Source organism: Chiloscyllium plagiosum, unplaced genomic scaffold (assembly GCF_037043375.1).
Source record: "Chiloscyllium plagiosum isolate Xiang-an unplaced genomic scaffold, Cpla_swu_hap1 HiC_scaffold_26, whole genome shotgun sequence".
In the NCBI taxonomy this organism is placed as follows: domain Eukaryota; kingdom Metazoa; phylum Chordata; class Chondrichthyes; order Orectolobiformes; family Hemiscylliidae; genus Chiloscyllium; species Chiloscyllium plagiosum.
This window is the reverse complement of record NW_028270164.1, coordinates 22,410,546-22,428,342: the sequence shown is the minus strand read 5'-3', so window position 1 is coordinate 22,428,342 and position 17,797 is coordinate 22,410,546.

The following is a 17,797-nucleotide window of genomic DNA, read 5'->3' as shown; positions in this document are numbered from 1 at the left end:
TTCGCGATTACAAATTTCTATGTCTTCATTTCTGCTACATGTTACTGCCTAATTACAGGCACTAACCACATGATGGCACTGTTGTATCTGTTCCTGACAAAACATTGGAACAATTTCACTGCCTCGTTACAGCAATTGAAATCTCTTTTCGATGTGATATGGAAAATAGATTTTTTTTTAAACATGTTACAGTAAAGTTATTAAATTCACCCATTGCCTTTGATTTTCCAATCTACAACCTTTGTCACCATCCAGACTTGGATTTGATTCTTGGATCTGTTAAACCTCTGGGATGTTTAAATGCAATAGTCGTTGTTAACTCTGGGTCTAATTCAATAATTGTTAGTTAGAAATCATGGCCCTACACATCCCAGTGATGTAGCAGATCAAAATAAGTCATTTAATGTTGGATTACAGCTATTCCTACTTTATTTCCTGGATTGAAAGGGATGAACATTATTAGAGTGGGCAGTATGGCACTAGAAATCTTGGCTCAAAATGGCACTCAGCAAAAATGTTACATAAAAAACTTAAAACAATAATTCTACGAATTGAACTGACATGTATCAAATTGAAGTATTGGTGAATTTCTACCTTTGACCAAACAAAATTGAAATGAAATATTTGCTTAACTTAGGAACCTTATGTAATTACAAATGAGCCCACATATGAGAAATAAGTATTAGAACTGACATAGACTGATACAATGACATGCTAAGAGAACAACAAGCATGCCCTTAAGCAACAAATCTTGAAATGGAAATTAAACTTAGTCATTGGGAAAGTGTATAGCAAAAGTCTTGACCATCATAATTGGACTCCACTAGGTGCATGTGTTATAAACTATGTACATTGCATTAAGGTCACCATAACAGAGCAGATTCATCAACAGAAATACATCCATTCAGTAAACATACTAGTCATCCATGATCATTGCTACCACAGCTTAAAGGTCTGTCCTCAGCTGCCTGAAGATGTCATGACACCTACATCATTGATAACTCTCAGGTTGCTGCTTCATTCATAGAACATAGAAAAATACAGCGCAGTACAGGCCCTTTGGCCCTCGATGTTGCGCTGATCCAAGCCCACCTAACCTACACTAGCCCACTATCCTCCATATGCCTATCCAATGCCCGTTTAAATGCCCATAAAGAGGGAGAGTCCACCACTGCTACTGGCAGGGCATTCCATGAACTCACGGCTTGCTGAGTAAAGAATCTACCCCTTACATCTGTCCTATACCTACCACCCCTTAATTTAAAGCTATGCTCCCTCGTAATAGCTGACTCCATACGTAGAAAAAGGTTCTCATGGTCAACCCTATCTAAGCCCCTAATCATCTTGTACACCTCTATCAAGTCACTCCTAAACCTTCTTTTCTCCAATGAAAACAGCCCAAGTGCCTCAGCCTTTCCTTATATGATCTTCCTACCATACCAGGCAACATCCTGGTAAACCTCCTCTGCACCTGTTCCAGTGCCTCCACATCCTTCCTATAGTATGGCGACCAAAACGGTGGGCGGCACGGTGGCACAGTGGTTAGCACTGCTGCCTCACAGCGCCAGAGATCCGGGTTCAATTCCCGCCTCAGGCGACCGACTGTGTGGAGTTTGCACATTCTCCCCGTGTCTGCGTGGGTTTCCTCCGGGTGCTCCGGTTTCCTCCCACACTCCAAAAATGTGCAGGTCAGGTGAATTGGCCACGCTAAATTGCCTGTAGTGTTAGGTGCAGGGGTAAATGTAGGGGAATGGGTCTGGGTGGGTGCGCTTCGGCGGGTCGGTGTGGACTTGTTGGGCCGAAGGGCCTGTTTCCACACTGTAAGTAATCTAATCTAATCTAAAAAAAAACGGCACACAATACTCCAGATGCGGCCGCACCAGAGTCTTATACAACTGCAACATGACCTCAGGACTCCGGAACTCAATTCCTCTACCAATAAAAGCCAGTACGCCATATGCCTTCTTCACAGCACTATTTACCTGGGTGGCAACTTTCAGAAATCTGTGTACATGGACACCAAGATCCCTCTACTCATCCACACTACCAAGTATTCGACCATTAGCCCAGTACACTATCTTTTTGTTACTCTTACCAAAGTGAATCACTTCACACTTACCTACATTGAACTCCATTTGCCACCTTTCTGCCAAGCTCTGCAGCTTATCTATATCCTGCTGTAACCTGCCACATCCTTCCTCACTGTCAACAACTCCACCGACTTTCGTATCATCCGCAAACTTACTCACCCAACCTTCTAGCCCCTCCTCCAGGTCATTAATAAAAATGACAAACAGCAAAGGTCCCAAAACAGATCCTTGTGGAACACCGCTAGTAACTGCACTCCAAGATGAACCTTTACCATCAACTACTATCCTCTTTCTTCTTCCAGCCAGCCAATTCCTAATCCAAACCTCCAACTCACCCTCAATGCCATACCTCCGTATTTTTTGAAGTAGCCTACCATGGGGAACCTTATCAAATGCCCTACTAAAAACCATATACACCACATCTACTGCTTTACCCTCGTCCACCTCCTTAGTCACCTTCTCAAAGAATTCAATAAGGTTTGTGAGGTACGACCTGCCCTTCACAAAACCATGCTGACTATCCTTGATCACATTATTCCTATCCAGATGTTCATAAATCCTATCCCTTACAATTCTCTCTAAGACTTTGCCCACAACAGAAGTGAGACTCACTGGCCTATAGTTACTAGGGTTATGCCTACTCCCCTTCTTGAACAAGGGAACCACATTTGCTATCCTCCAGTCTTCTGGCACTATTCCTGTAGACAACGAGGACATAAAAATCAAGGCCAATGGCTCTGCAATCTCCTCCCTTGCTTCACAGAGAATCCTAGGATAAATGCCATCAGGCCCAGGGGACTTATCTATTTTCACCCTTTCCAGAATTTCCAACACCTCTTCCCTGCATACCTCAAAGCCATCCATTCTAATTAATTGTGACTCAGTATTCACATCGGTAACAATGTCCTGTTCCTGAGTGAATACTGACGAAAAGTATTCATTCAGTGTCTCCCCAATCTCTTCAGCCTCCACACGCAACTTCCCACTACTATCCTTGACTGGACCTATTCCTACCCTAGACATTCTTTTATTCCTGACATACCTATAGAAAGCCTTAGTGTTTTCCCTAATCCTACCAACTAAGGACTTTTCATGTCCCCTCCTTGCTGCTCTTAGCTTTCTCTTCAGATCCTTCCTGGCTACCTTATAACTCTCAATCACCCCAATTGAACCTTCACGCCTCATCTTTACATTAGAATCCCTTTAACAAGGGATTCTAATTCCCTATTAAACCACGGCTCCCTCACACGACCCTTTCCTCCCTGCCTGACAGGTACATACTTATAAAGGACACTCAATAGTTGCTCCTTGAACAAGCTCCACATATCAATTGTGCACTTCCCTTGAAGTCTACTTTTCCAAGCCACACATCCTAAGTCATGCCTCACCGCTTCATAATTTCCCTGCCCCCAGCTATAACTCTTGTCCTGCAGTGTACACTTATCCCTCTCCATCACTAGAGTAAAAGTCACCGAATTGTGGTCACTGTCCCCAAAGTGCTCACCTACCTCCAATTCTAACACCTGGCCTGGTTCGTTACCCAGAACCAAATCCAGTATGGCCTCACCTCTTGTTGGCCGGTCTACATATTGTGTCAGGAAACCCTCCTGCACACATTGGACAAACACCGACCCATCTAACGAACTCGAGCTATAGCTTTCCCAGTCAATATCTGGAAAGTTAAAGTCCCCCATAACAACCACCCTATTACTTTCACTCTTCTCCTGAATCATCCTCGCAATCCTTTCTTCTATGTCTCTAGGACTATTAGGAGGCCTGTAGAAAACTCCTAACAAGGTGACCTCACCTTTCCTATTCCTAACCTCAGCCCAAACTATCTCAGATGGCGAGTCTTCATCCATCATCCTTTCCACCGCTGTAATACTATCTTTGACAAGCAATGCCACACCTCCCCCTCTTTTACCCCCACCTCTGACCCTACTAAAACATTTAAACCCTGGAACCTGCAACAGCCAATCCTGTCCCTGTTCTACCCATGTCTCCGTAATAGCCACAACATCAAAATCTCAGGTACCAACCCACGCTGCAAGTTCACATACCTTATTTCGTATACTTCTTGCGTTGAAGTATACACACTTCAAGCCACTTTCTTGTTTACAGGCACCTTCCTTTGAGATTGATGCCATGTTCCTAACCTCCCTACACTCCAGGTACTGCACCCTAAAGCTACAGTCTAGGTTCCCATGCCCCTGCAGAGTTAGTTTAAACCACCCCCAAGAGCACTAGCAGACCTCCCCCCAAGGATACTGGTGCCCCTCAGGTTCAGGTGTAGACCATCCTGTCTATAGAGGTCCCACCTTCCCCAGAAAGAACCCCAGTTATCCAGATACCGGAATTCCTCCCTCCTGCACCATCCCTGTAGCCACGCATTTAACTGTTCTCTCTCCCTATTCCTCGACTCTCTATCACGTGGCACGGGTAACAAACCAGAGACAACAACTCTGTTCGTTCTAATTCTGAGCTTCCAACCTAGCTCCCTGAAAGCCTGCCTAACATCCTCAGTCCTCTTCCTACCTATGTCGTTGGTGCCAATGTGGACCATGACTTCGGGCTGCTCCCCCTCCCCCTTAAGGACCCGGAAAACACGATCAGAGACGTCACATACCCTTGCACCTGGGAGGCAACATACCAAACGTGAGTCTCTCTCGCCCCCACAAAACCGCCTATCTGTGCCTCGAACTATCGGGTCCCCAATAACTATTGCTCTGCTCTTCTCCACCCTTCCCTTCTGAGCAACAGGGACAGGCTCCGTTCCAGAGGCGTGAACCCCATTGCTTACCCCTGGTAAGTCATCCCCCCCACAAGTATCCAAAACGGTATACTTGTTCTTGAGGGGAACGGCCGCAGGGGGTCCCTGCACTGGCTGCTTCCTCCCAGTCCCCCTCACTGTCACCCATCTGTCTGCAATCTTTGGAGTTACTACTTCCCTAAAGCTCCGATCTATGACCCCCTCTGCCTCCCGAATGATCCTAAGTTCATCGAACTCCAGCTCCAGTTCCCTAACACGGTCTTGGAGAAGCTGGAGATGGGTGCACTTCCTGCAAGTGTAATCAGCAGGGACGACCATGGCATCCCTCACCTCAGAGGGATCCAATAGCCAATCAATCCAATAGCCAATCAATCCAATAGCCAGACACTTTACAATGATGGCTGCTTGGAGGCAAGTCCTAACCTCTACAAGTCTCAAACTAGTTCTGAGGAAGAATGTCTCGACTCAAAACATTAACTGATTTCTCCACAGATATCACCAGATCTGCTGAGCTTTTCCAGCAATTTCTGTTTTTGTTTCTAACCTTTACAACCATGGTTATAACAACTGACTGAGAACAAGGGAATGTGATTATTTAGTGGGGCACTTTTGGTAAGGGAAGATAAAATGTAGCTCATTCTTTCACCAAACCCGTCATGGAGCAGATGATTAGAGATGAGGTGCCAGTGCATGGAACAGCCAGTGGGGTGGGGTTGGGGGGTGGTTTACTGGGTGGGGAGGTTGGAGAGGGGGAGGTGGTTTAACAGTATATTCCAGTGTGCCAAAGTATCTTTCTACAATGTGCTCTGCCCAATTGGCAAAAGCAAAGGGGATATATGGTCAAACCTGAAGAGCTGGGAAAGCAACAGCAGTCTTTTTAGGAAGAAGATGAAAGCGTTGAGTAAGCAAAACGTCACATTCAGCATGACAGAGTGGTGTAGAATTCGATGCAGCAAGCCATTTCTTGCAGTTGCGTTTACTTTAACAGTTGATCAGATAAGTGATGCTATAGAGGCAATTTGTGATTGTGAGATTCTATTTCCAATCAAACATCACCTGTTCTACCTATGGACGTTCAGAAGCTTTTCTTTTTTGTTTTCCTCCCACCCACTGGAGGAACATCTACTGTGAAGGTCTATTCTGGTCTGGCAACATTTCACCGAGTGTAAACTAGGTTTTAAATATGATGTCAGTGATAAATCCCGGAAGTCCTAAAGTCACCACAAAGGTACACAGGAAAGCCACACACACAGACCAAGTCCTGAACTATGAAAGCAACCACCCCAATACACACAAATGAAGTTGCATCAAGACACTATTCAAAAGGGCCACAACACACTGCAGCACACCAGAACTGCAAAAAGAGGAAGAGGAACACCTATACAAGGTATTCGCCAAAAACGAATATCCTCGCAATTTCATCAACAGATGCCTAAGGGAAAGACAACGGAACGAGGACATGCCGCAACCCAAAGGACGAGCCACACTACCATACATCAAGAACATCTCTGAACTGACAGCCAGACTACTGTGACCACTATGACTTATAACAGCACACAAACCAACAGCCACACTCAGACAACAACTCACCAGAACGAAGGACCCGATACCCAGCATGAGCAAAACTAATGTAGTGTACAAAATCCCATGCAAGGACTGCACAAAACACTATATAGGACAAACAGGAAGACAGCTAACGATCCGCATCCACGAACATCAACTAGCCATGAAACGACACGACCAGCTATCCTTAGTAGCCACACACGCAGACGACAAGCAACATGAATTCGACTGGGACAACACTACCATTATAGGGCAAGCCAAACAAAGAACTGCCAGGGAATTCCTAGAAGCATGGCACTCATCCACAAACTCCATCAACAAACACATCGACCTGGACCCAATATACCGGCCACTACAGCGGACAGCTGAAACTGACAACCGGAAGCGGCAGGGACAGGCCACTATAAATGCCGGAGGAAACACCACAGAAGCGCTTCACAGGAGGCTCCCAAGCACTGAGGATGTCACCTAGACAGGGGACGAAACGTTTGCAACAAAAACTTCCAGCTCGGCAAACAGAACCACAGCAGTCAGTGATCAGTTTATCATGTATATACTAAACTTATTGCCAATCTCATGTCTAAAACAGACCATAATCACTAAATCCTGAAGAAGGGCTCAAGCCCGAAACGTCGATTCTCCTGCTCCTTGGATGCTGCCTGACCTGCTGCGCTTTTCCAGCAACACATTTTCAGCTCTGATCTCCAGCATCTGCAGTCCTCACTTTCTCCTACATAATCACTAAACCCCTCCTAATCACACTGTTTAATGCAACCAATCTTTTTTCTGACATTAAAATCCACAATGCCTTTTTCTAAGTGATCTGCCAAAAAGCTTTAGGAAACATTAAATTCAGTACACTAAAAGTGAGTGTTCTTCAATTTGTGAGCTTAAACTTCAAAGTTTGTAATCAACTGAGGTAATGTAGGTTCCCTATACACTGTGTACCTTGGGATAATTCTTTCATAGAATGCCATGAAACAAAATTACCTTTCCTATCTACACCTTCTAGCATGAAATAGTTGGCCAAGGGTTTTACAACCGCAGACTACAATTATTAAATAATGCTACATGAGAGCAGTGAGAATGATGATAATTATTTGATATCCAGAATAGTAAATATAGTCAAAACTGTACTCATATTGTTTTTAAGAACATATGTATACCATATTTCTAAAAGATTATGATTATTTCAGAATTATATTGGAAGCTTATCATAATTCAGTACTAGACCATAAGGCCATAAGAGCAGAAATTGGGCCACTCGGCACATTGAGTCTGCTCTGTCATTCAATCATGGCTGATAGGTTTTTCAACCACATTTTCCCATTTTCTTCCCATAAGCTTTAACCCCCATGGCATTCAAGAACTTATCTATCTTTGTTTTAAATATACACAATGACCTGGCCTCTGCAGCTTCGCCACTCTCTGGCTGAAGAAGTTTCTCTTTCTGTTCTAAAAAGGTCTTCCCTTTACTCGAAGGCTGTGCCCTCGGGTCCTCATCTCTCCTGCCAATGGAAACATCTTCCCAACGTCCATTCTGTTCAGGCCATTCAGCACTCTGTAAGTTTCAATCAGATCCCCCCTTGCCCACCCCCCACCACCACACCTTCTAAACTATAATGAGTATAGTCCCAGAGTCCTCAAATGCTCCACATATTTTAAGCATTTCATTCCTGGGGTCATTCTCATGAACCTCCCCTGGACCCACTCCAGGGCCAGCACGTCCTTCCTGAGGTATGGGGCCCAAAATTGCTGACAGTACTCTAAATGTGGTCTGACATTGCATACTGTGGGATAGTATTTATAGAGTACACATTGGATAATATTCAACATCACCTTTCTTTGTCTTCAGCTTGAACCAAATCTAAATTACTGCATTTTGTACAAAGACTTCAGTCCCAAAATCTTTATTTTAAAAAAAAACTAGATACATCATAACAACTTGCGCTTATTACAGAAAATAAAAACAGAAAATGCTGGAGAAACTCAGTAGAGACAAAAATAGAAATTGCCGGAATAGCTCAGCAGGTTTGGCAGCATCTGCAGAGAGAAATCAGAGTTAATACTTCGGGTCGAGTGACCCTTCTTCAGAACTCAGCAGATCATGCAGATTCAAATTAGAGACTTTGGACTTGAAACATTAACTCTGTTTCTTTCACTACAGATGCCGTTACTATGTCCTACTGCTTTCCTATTTTTATTTCAGATTTCCAGCATCTACATTATTTTATTTTTATTTGCTTCCACATGTAATATGTTCCAAGATACTTCAATTTCTGTAAGCAAAAATAGATGCTTAGATCAAATAACCAAAAAATTGTGGATGCTGGAAATCAGAAGCAACATCATAAATTGCTAGAAAAATTCAGCAGGTCTGGCAGCATCCTTGGAGAGAAACCAGAGTCAATGTTTAGTGTTCAGTACCCTTCTCCAGAACTCAGATGATCACACATATACACAGATGATATGCATGGTTAATTTGATTTCATCAGTGGCAATAGCAATTGAAAACTAAACTGATCCATTTATACAAAAGGAAAACAAAACAAACATGATCTCTGCTATTCACAATGTATATCATTTTGAACAGACTTAAAATATAAAAATTAAAATTGGATCTGCATCTTTAATCACAAAAATCTTGTGTTCTTTTTCTCTTTGGGACTAAAGCATTAATGAGTTAAATCAAAAACTCTGGAATTACATCAACTATGATTTTAGAATTATTTAGATTAGAATTATTAGCATTTTTTGGCAATTTAGACAAAGATAAAATTAAGTACCAACATTGTTATGATTAATATTCCTTAACTTTCCAATTTCAGGTCAGCCGTTTTGAAACTGATTACATTCCCTAATATAAAAGTCGTGATTGATTACAACAGGACAAATTTATTCCTTCTTAACTGAGCAAAGTTTGACCTCGAGTGCTTTTAAAATGTATTTGTTATTAGCATATGGATGACAGTAATAATACAATATTTATCATCTACACGCAAGTAAAAGAACACTACCAAATTATGGCGATGGTCTAACAGTTTACTTCAGAATGCATTAAGAATGAAGTACATTGTTTGGGATACATGAATAAGCTAGCCCAAGTAGGTTGGCAGATTCCCTTTCCTGAATGACATTAGTAAGCCAGTTATTATTTTTGAAGAACATGGTTATACACTAACTAAAGGGTATGAATCACCAAATTTATTGAATTCAATTGCACACTTTACCATTGCATTCATTACTAATAATTTGCCCTTAACTTTACACTCTTTTTTGCTCTATAATAACTGGTGTGCAAGGCATAGTAATGGCAATGCGCTATTTTTGAATGTGATACTTTTGATGGCTCTGAATTATTCCTTTAGTAATGGAATTGAAACGGAATTTCGTTCTAAATTGTGATAAGTAACTCATGCAGGATACGGGAGTAAGAAATGCCTTCAACATACAGACAAAATATTTCAGACATGAGAACAGATGCTTAAATGAATTGATCATCTTCACAACAAAATGCTGTAAAAGGCTTATCAGATCAAAACCTGAACAGTGTGTCAAGTTCAGCAAAACTATTATCAGATTAAAATAGTTTGATTTATCTTAAAGTTTGATGTTTTCGAGGTATGAAGTAATGCACAACTAACTTTTCAATGGAAGTTAATTTTACAATGGATAACCTCATCTTCAAGTTGTTTACTGGAAAGTACACCCATGCATCTAATTTTAAAAGTATGTTTTGACTGGGAGGTCAAACTTGGATACATGTAAGATGATGAAACAATAACTGCATTAACAAATGGTTAGAAAAGATCAGAAACAAATCTTAAATGTTAGTTGCATCTATTTTCACAGATGCTGCCACATCTTTGAACATTTTCTGATTGTTCTTTTCTCTGTATTGTTTTGTTGATGTCTGCTTTGTTCCACAAATCAGGACGACACAAGTTTCAGTACAACAGCAGATGCTTTATTATTGGACAGCTGGCGAGAAATTCTCAATGTCCCCAAAAGTGGTCGTGTGTGGACTTGTGGGGACATTTCTCCAGGAATCTCTGCCCTACTCATAAAGACAGCATTTTTTATAGGGATTAAACAAAAGGCTTATTGGTCACATAGTCGATTGTGATTACATAGTTTATAATAGGTAATTATGAATTTACAAAGCCCGATGAATGTCAATGTCCTATAATAATGTGTGAATGGATTACAGGAGCTGATTATTGTAATCTTCATGATTATTTGTTGATGGGAAGAGATTAAGACAGATAGGTTTTGCCTGCTGTAAAAGGAGGATCCAAATACCTACGCTAAGTAAGTATGGGAAGTAATGGGAGCAGGAGGCAATTTAACACGGATGTGGCCAAGGCTATCAGTCTTGTCTGGGAAGGACAAATACTTCTGTCTGAGGCCACAGGAGAATCCACATGTGTAGCTCCACTAGGCTTCTCTTCTGGGATACAGTCAGCCTCCCCTCTACTGAGATGTTCTGTCCATATTGTAAGAGGACAGACTTCCAATTGACGCTGCAGTGAGTCTTTTTGGCAATGGAATGTTTAACCCTTGAGTCCCCAATGTGCCTTGAAGAAGAAGTTAAACATGGAACTGATCCTTTGTCACTTTCTAACTTGCTCATTTGTTGCATAAATAACATTTGATTGTAAGTCATAAAACCACAGCAACACTTAGCATTTTAAGTTTCACTTTTGCATGGGTGGAGATATGTTTAACAAAAATAACATTTGTTAATATAATACCACTAATATAATGTCAAAACATTCGAAACTGGATCAAAGTAGATCCCAAAATACATACGGTGAGAGTAGGGGATATGATCAAAAACTTGAAAAAAGGAACTAGTTTAGAGGGGCATTTAAAAGGATGAAAGACAAGTGGAGATAAGAGCTTTAAGGAGGGAACTGTAGACTTTAGGCAGGTGAAACCACAAATTGAGCAGCAAATAAAGATTAGATTCTCTACAGTATGGAAACAGGCCCTTTGGCCCAACAAGTCCACACCGACCCTCCGAAGAGTAACCCACCCAGACCCATTTCCCTCTGACCAATGTACCTAACACTATGGGCAATTTACCATGGCCAACTCACCTGACCTGCACATCTTTGGACTGTGGGAGGAAACCAGAGCACCCGGAGGAAACCCACACAGACACAGGGAGAATGTACAAACTCCACACAGACAGTCACCCAAGGCTGGAATCGAACCTTGCACCCTGGTGCTGTGAGGCAGCAGTGCTAACCACTGAGCCATCGTGCCGCCCCACTAAAATTGCAGATGCTCAAGAGGTCAGGAGTATACCATCTTTACTCGAGTAATAGTTGATCTCATGTAAAAATTGACCCCCTAATTTTGGCCAAATAACCTGGAAGTTTCCGTATATCTCATGTAAAAGTCAACCTTAGTTCTTCACAGATAACAGATTAAAGTTTATGAGTCTGTGTGTCGGCCAACACATCCCACTCCAGCTTTCCAGTCTGCCAGTTGTTCTGCTCCTGGTCTTCCAGTGCTCTGGCGTTTGAGTTCCACTCCGGGTTTTCAGAATTACCATAATTCATTTTTTTCTCTTTATTAGCCAGGAATACATATAGTCAAGTTTATAGGTAACAAAGGTGCTGGATGAAGATTTTAGCAACACATGAAAAGAGGTGGGGCAGTCGACACCAAAATTATGAGCAGCTTTGTGGTTCAGCCTCAGGCAGTTACATGGAGGAGGAAGTAACAAAGGAACAGGGTTTGCAGAGGGCGTTTGAAGACAATTAATTCTGTTTGTAAGAACTTCCTGCTCATGCAGCACTAGATTTTGAACAGACAGTCTGACAATATGGGGAGCAGTCATGAGGGGTGGTGATGAGGTTGAGCCCAGGTGTCACCATCGTACATGGAAATTAGGTATTTTCCAATGATGTCACTGAAGAGCAGCACACAGATGAAATGAAGGAGGGAGCTAGGGGTAGATACTTGAGACACAACAAGAGGTAATGGTGCAAATGTTGATTAGAAACCATGGCTAATGCTAGCTTTGCTGTGATCAGATTGTCAAGAATGGGATCAGGAGAAAGTGAGGACTGCAGATACTGGAGAGTCAGAGCCAAAGGGTGTGGTGCTGGAAAAGCACGGCAGGTTAGACAGCATCCGAGGAGCAGGAGGGTTGATGTTTCAGACGTAGCTCTTCATCTGGAACATGAAGGGGGTAGGAGGCTGAGAGTTAGGACGATAGGGATGGGGCTGGGGGAAAGTAGGCAGGAAGCTGATAGGTGGACGCATATTGGAGGTAATTGTGATAGGTGTGTAGGGAGGATGGAGTGGATAGGTGAGAAGCAAGATGGATGACAATGATTCTATACACCTTCCAAAAATACTGAAAACTACATTTCGCTTATTAGACAACCAGCAGGAAAATAATATTGACTAACAACTGCTTAAAAGCCTGATGGAAACACATTCAATAAAGGAAAAGAATGGATATTGTGGATTAGTTACAAAATTGTGTGAAGATAGTGCAAGATAGGTGAGTGTCACATACCATCACAGCTAGTATGTGGGAAGGGGAGAAAGTGATACGGCAGAAATGACATTAGATGAGGAATCCAGAGCTTCAGGCTAGTGTTCAGAGCAAATGGTTTTCCATCCCACACGTGGATGGTGACATTTGAATTCAATAAACATCTAGAACAGAAACCACTGTTGTTGTTGTAAAAAAACTCCAAAGGTTCATCATGCTCTTTCCGTAGGGAAAATCTGCCATCCTTATCATGGCCTACATGTCACTTCAGACTATAACAATGTGGGAATCTCTTAATCGCCTTGTGGAAAATTAGAGGTGGGTAATAAATGCTGGCCTAGACTACGATGCTGATATACCATGAAAGAAACGAAAATAAATTTCCTTGTGAGGCTGGGTGCATGCAACAGTAGAAAGAGAAAGCATGAGGAATTAACTAAATTCCATCCTAAAAGAATTACTGAAAATCAAATATGCTCAATGGTCTGTTTTTGTGTTGAACTATTACTTTTTGACTTAATCCTTAATTATGCTGAGTGAGCAAAGTTCTTCTTTCATTTTAAGTGAATAAGTTCCTCACTATGATAATGAAATAGATCTAATTCTTTAAAAGTTCATCTTTGGTGATACATCTAATTAGCCTAGTCCTTCATCTTAGAGATGAGGGCACACAGAGTTTGAAGGTTAAGTGTTTGTGCACAAAGATCAGAAATGCAGTATATTGTGGGATAATATGAGGTTGTTCATTTTGGGAGGAAGAATGCAAGCATAATAGAATATTATTTAAATAGATAAAAGCTGCAAAAGTTAACAACACCAAGGGGCTTTGTGAGTAGTTGTCCATGACAGGTGAGTGTGACAAACCATAACAGCTTGGAGTTGGGAAGGGGGAGGAAGTGATGTAGTAGAAATGATGGTAGAAAGCTAGCATGCACGTGGAGCAGGTAAGCTGAAAGGCTAACAGAACGCTGGTCCTTATATCAAAGATTGGAGTATAACAGTAGGGAAGACTTTGCAATTGTATAAGGTCCAGGTGAGACGGCATATGCATATCACAAGCAGTTTTAATCACGTTATTTAAGGAAAGATATTATTTTATTGGCAGCAGTTTAGAGAAGGTTCCCTCGGATGATCCCGAGTATGGGGGGATTCTGACAGCATGAGGACAGCATGATGTTTGCAGTTGAAATCATGGCAAATTCCACTGATTTGCTGAATAAATAAATTTTCAAAAAACAAATTATATCAAGTCAGAAAATAATAAACAGAGAAATAATATTTTCTCCTGAAGTAACAATGGCATTCCTCACTGCAAGTAGTTTTCAGGCAAAGACTAACACATTGCTCTGTTGCAGTTAGTTGTGCAACACCCAAGAAACTTGAGAATGACAGATTAACATTATTGCCTTACTTCATTAGGCATTTTCTATGAAAATATATAAGAGAAACATTAAGACAGGAAATTTGACATGTCCATAAGGACACTCACTCACTTTCACAGATCCATCACAGAAAGCATTACATCCGGATGCATAACAGCCTGTTACGGCACCTTCTCTGCTCAGGACCAGAGGAAACTACAGAAAGTTGTGCGCACAGCCCAGTCCATCACTGAAGCCAACCTCCCATCCATGGACTCCATTTACACGCCTTGTTGCTGCGGAAAGGGTGCCATCATCAAAGACACATCACACCCTGATAATGCTCAACTACAACCTCTTCCATCAGGCAGAAGATACAGAAGCCTGAACAGACAGCAGCAGCAGATTCAGAAACAGTTTCTTCCCTGCCATTATTTGACTGATGAAGGACTCTCTACCTTTGAATAATGCTGATCTTGTTAATGTTGGTCTTGCCTCACATATGTCCAGTGCAGTATAACCTGTATGCCTTACTCTGTCTAAGTTTTTTTCAACCTTTGATCTGTATGTCTTTGCTTCCTATGATCTGCCTGTACTACTCACAAACAACACTTTTCACTGTATTTAGATACACATGACTATAAATCAAATCAAATCAAAACAAATTAAATCATCTGTTCCCCTTTGTTGAAGGATCAACAAGAAGGGGGCATAATTTTAAGATGAAAGGCAGGAGGTTTAGAAGGGATTTGACAAAGAGTTTTTCACTCGGGGTGATAGAAATCTGGAATACACTACCTCCGAGGGTGGTTGAAGTACGAAGCTCATAACTTTTAAAAAGTACTTGGATGAGAATTTCAAATGTCATAAGATTCAAAGCTATTGGCCCAGTGCTGGAAAGTGGGCGAGAGTAGACTTAGATCAGTTTTTATCAGTGCAGATGAAATTAGCTGAATAATTCTCTAATTCTCTTTATTGTATAATTCTCTAATTCTACGAACTGTGGGATAAATAATTGCAGCTAGTTGCAAGGCACTTCACTTGAGCATCACTTCACCTACTTCCAGCTGTACTTCCCTGCTGCCAGTGTTCCCAACAACATGGGAGTGAAATATGCAATGCAGCGAAGTGTCCTTCCCTGAAGCATTAATGCAAAGGCTCAGCACAGCAATATGGTCCAACTGCAGCTGGAAGATCTGCTTTCTCCTCAGCCACATGCTGTCACAGAGAAGAAGGAATGGCCACTGAGATACTGCTGCATAGTGGTCTAAACCACCACTTTGACTTCAGCAAGCAAAGATTTATTCAAAAATCTTCTAGGGGCACATTTCCCTTGGTTGTCTGGGATGTCTTGAGACAAAATAAAATGATTTCAACACAGTTTATAATTCTTAACTTAGTACGGAATCTCACTCTCAGTCTTGGATCTGCTGGTTTCTGTGGTGACTCAATCTTCAGCTCACCCTTGTCTCATTGGTCTTCATAACAATGGAAACCTTTTGTAACTGAAAAGTAACATAACCATCACTGAGACTATTGTGCACTTTAATTTTTAACCTATTGACATTAATGTTCCTGTCCCTACTTTAATCCCTCTTGTTGGTCCTGCCCCAATCCTCTCAGACAGGAAGACCATGCACCTGGATACTGTATCCAACAGGTGTCTAGGGATTATTTGGGGCATTCCTGAACTTCCAACTCGTGAGTTTTAACTTCGTACCTCTGATGGCACAACCTGTATCCTAACCTTAGGTTGAAACCTGTTTTTTCTTATGCTTACATGTAAGCCCCTTTAAGCATAGTAGACTCTTTCTCCTGACCATTGTGTTGGACATTTTGTAAGTCCGCTATTGCTATCTCCAGCCATAGGCTTCATGAAGTTGATATAAAATGATGAACAATTTTACTATTACAAGAGTTGATGCAGATAAGCTCCTTTGCAACTGAAGCAAGATGTCACTACTCCTGTACTCAAGTTATCTTGTGATAAAGGCTTACATTCCATTAATGTTCCTAATAACTTGTTGCACTGATGTGCCAGCCTTGTGACTTATTGACACTTAAATCCCTTTGCATAGCTAAACTTTCCAACCTTTCACAATTCAAGAAAAACTTTGGATATCCATTCTTCCTTCCAAAGTGAATAACCCCACATTATTCCATATGATAGCCAATTTGTCATGTCATGCCCAATCACTATGCCTGTTCTCATTGAAACATCTTACATCTGTCTCACAACATACATACCCACTTAGTTTTGTAAGGCCAGCAAGAAGGAAATATTACATTGGGTTCCAATGTCCACCTCATTGTCCAATGTCCACCTCATGTCCACCTCAGATACAACTGACGCCCCATTAATAATCTTCACATTATCCAACAATCATACTTAGCCAACATGAGAAGGCTCATTTATTCTGTTTTCTGCCTATTAGTCAAATCATGATCCATGCTAGTACTTTATCTCATGTGCCAAAAATGTCAAGTTTTAAACAAACAAAATTTATTTACAAAGTTACGGAATGAAACACAAAGAACAGAAAGCAGAAACTTATACTTTCCAAATCCAACTTAATGACAGTGTTCCAAAAATACTTGCAACATTCTCAATACACACATCCATTAGCACACGCAGTAAACCATGACACAGGCAACTTACAGTTTGAAATCATAAGGACAGAAGGACAGAGAGAAGAATTATGGTTTCCCCTGTATCTCTTACTCAACTTAATCCCGAGCTGAATTGTACTGCACAGCTAGAGAGCTAGCTACGCCCCCTTGACTATACCAAGTTAAAAATCACACAACACCAGGTTATAGTCCAACAGGTTTCATTGGAATTACACTAGCTTTCGGAGTGCCGCTCCTTCATCAGGTGATAGTGGATGTAGGAGCGGTGCTCCGAAAGCTAGTTTGCTTCCAATTAAACCTGTTGGACTATAATCTGGTGTTGTGTGATTTTTAACTTTGTACACCCCAGTCCAACACCAGCATCTCCAAATCTTGACTATACCAGTTTTTCAAAAGACCTTTCAAGCTTTTGGCCTGAAGCACTATCTGTTAGGGTAAGCAACAAGGCCCCAATGAACCATTCAAACTTCAGGCATAATGGAGCCTGGCCAACTACTCCTCTCTGAAAAAAAACAAGGGCAAAGTAACCTTGTACCAGAAAAGCATTGTGACTAATCTCTTGTTGGGGATGTAATCAAAAACCTTCTAAAAATCAGTTGGCTCCCTTTTAACAATTTTGTTAAAAACATACTCAAAAAACACCAACACTGCAACAAACATGATTTTCAATTCACAAATCCTGCTGACTATCCGAGTCACATCATTTTTATCCAAATATCTTTCATCATGCCCTTAATGATAGATTCTAGTAACATTTCCTACTACTGATCTAAGGGTGATGAGTCTGTACTTCCCTGTTTTACCCTTTGTTCCTTTTCATTTGAAAGCTGCCAATGTGCAGGAATCTATGAAATTTTGGAGATTA